This window comes from Gekko japonicus, unplaced genomic scaffold (genome assembly GCF_001447785.1).
Source record: "Gekko japonicus isolate JY-2015 unplaced genomic scaffold, Gekko_japonicus_V1.1 scaffold1500, whole genome shotgun sequence".
NCBI classification, from domain to species: Eukaryota; Metazoa; Chordata; class Lepidosauria; order Squamata; family Gekkonidae; genus Gekko; species Gekko japonicus.
Genome location: NW_015173177.1, coordinates 218,992 through 221,458, shown reverse-complemented (window position 1 = coordinate 221,458; position 2,467 = coordinate 218,992). Strand labels below are relative to the sequence as shown.

Below are 2,467 nucleotides of genomic sequence, written 5' to 3'. Positions count from 1 at the left end.
GGGCCGCCCGCCGCCTTCCGCCGTGTGGCAAGCATGGGAGTCGCCGCCGCCGCCGCCGCCGCAGCCACCACGCTCCTCGGGGCCGCCGGTCCAGCATTCAAAGCCCGAGTAGGCGAAGTCCTCCTGCAGCAAGGCGGCGTAGGCGGCGTCGGGCGGGCTCCCTCGGGTCCCTCCTGCCGCCGCCGCGGCTTCTTCCTCGCCGCCGCCGCCTTCGCCGTTGTGCTTGCGGTAGAGGCTGGCCAGGCAGGCCTTGAGGCGCTCCTTCTCCAGCAGCAGCTTGTGCAGCCGCTCCAGCGAGAGCGCCTCGATGCGGGCCACCACCGTGTCGTAGCGGTAGACGCGCTCCAGCATGAAGGCGCATTTGCTGCAGGCGAACTCGGCCCGCCCGTCGCGGGACACCTCCTGGCCCAGGACGTGCGAGAGCAACACCTGCAGGCTCACCTTCGCCGCCGGGTGGAAGAGCCAGCGCCGCTGGGTGCCGCAGAGCTCCCGCCCGCAGATGCGGCAGCTCTCCCGCATCCTCCCCACCCCCGCGGGGCCCAGCTAGGGCCGGCCGGTCTCCCTCGCCGAAGCCCGCCCGGAGACGCTCCCGCGGCTGAGGCGTTTTGATTGTGGCTCAGATTTCAAGATGGCGCCCGCCGCCCGCCCGCCTTGCGCAGACGCGCCTCAGACCTGGAGCGGCCTCACAAAAGGAGCCGCCCTGGATCTCCCGAGGGGAGGGAAGGGCAGCCCTCAGCGGAGCTCTTTTCCCCCAGGCGTCTCGCCACACAGAAAGTGGAGGCGAGGCTTCCTTTGGAGCATCCCACTCGAGGGGGTTTACTTCAGTGTAAACCTTGGCTGCCTAGTTTTCGGTACTGGGGCTGAAAGGGCAGCTTAAAGATGTTATTTGAATAGAATACACAATAGCTGTGGTGAAAGGCATCAGAGACGGTTTCCTAAATTACACATGAGGAAGAAAGCAAAGCCAGAGAGTCATCCGTGTTCCCTCTAAGCTGAGTTAGTGTGAGCTAGCTCACAGTTTTTTAGCCTCCGGCTCACACATTTTTGTCTTCGCTCAGGAAGGAGGGCTCTAGAGCAAACTAATCCATACAGTAGCCAAATCGCTTGCTCACAACTTTAATGCCAGTAGCTCACAGAGTAGAATTTTTGCTCACAAGACTCCACAGTTTAGAGGGAACATTCATAACCCCAAGGAATGCAACAGAATGTGAAAGATTTAGGCCCCTTTAGGGCATAAGGTGTTTCCTCCGATTTCCAGTCCAGCCCCTTAGGAGGTCCATTTCATAGACTCATCACAGGTTATGAAGATCTTCAGTTCAGCTCATATTTCTTAAGTTAGAAGTTCTAAGGAGGCCTGATCCTCTAAAGCATCATACCCAGCGGCTATAAATATAACCTGCTATGCTTGCTGACCACAGCACAGCAATACACAAGCACAGAACTGCAGTGAACGAGGCATAGATACTTGCATGATTTAAAGAACCAAATGGCTCAAGGAAGCGAGCCAAGTCACATATTACAAGGAAAGACAATAAAAATATACTGCTAGATGGACGCTGCAGTCCGAAGGATACTTTCCTGGGGCTAAGCTTCCTTTGACTCTCAAAAGCTTACATCCCCCAAATCCTGTTGATCTTTGCTCCTGGTCACTGGTTCCCAAAGTGGGCAATACCACCCCTCCCGGGGGGGGGCGGGGCGCTGTGACGATCCAGGTGCAGATCCACAAACTGCATCTTTTTGTCCACTTGAAGGTAGATTTCCAGGAGGGTGCTGAGTAATTTTTTCCCCCTGAAAAGGGGGTGGCAGGCCAAATAAGTTTGGGAACTGCTCTTCTACTGTAGACCAACATGGCTGCCCTCTGAAACTATCTGAATAACTTGGGGCTTCCTTCTGAGTAGACCTGCTCAGGAGTCCTCCCTCAGGGGAGCGTGGGTATGCAGACTACAAGGAAGGTGTGTGTGTGTATTGCTGCCAGTCTGAGTAGACAATACTGACCTTGATGGACCAAGGGTCCGATTCTGCATAGGGTAGCTTCACGAGCTCCTCCTAACTGACTGTTCTGTCCGGGCAAGACTGAGCCTACACAAGGACTGGACAGAATGGATGCAGCAAGAAATCTAGGGTTGCCAGCTACAATGTCAGGCCTGTAGCCAGAAAATTTTCGGTGGGGGGGGACCGGAGGGGGCACGACATCACTTCCAACATCACAAAAAACAATAAAATAAAATAATAAAACAAAATAAGGAGTAAGGAGGCAGCCCAAAATGCCAAGCAGAACCTCCTCCTGAAACAAAGTCCACCTTCCCTCCTGGGGTGCTCTCTCACGACCAGCGGGCAGGAGGAGGAGGAGGAGGACTTCCTGAAGGAGGAAGCAGCAGCAATGGAGGGAGGGAAGGAATGGAGGGAGGGAAGGGCGGGCGGGCAGGCGGGCAGGGGCTCGGAGTGAGGGCTCCTTCCCTGCCAAAGC

The 2,467-nt window shown here is 56.4% G+C and overlaps 1 protein-coding gene across 1 annotated transcript in view; it reads right to left on the bottom strand.

Annotated features, from left to right (window-relative positions):
* LOC107119940 (myomegalin) overlaps window positions 1-2,467 on the bottom strand; it is a 138,729-nt gene that overhangs the window by 112,091 nt on the left and 24,171 nt on the right. The gene's annotated exons all lie outside the window — the stretch shown is intronic.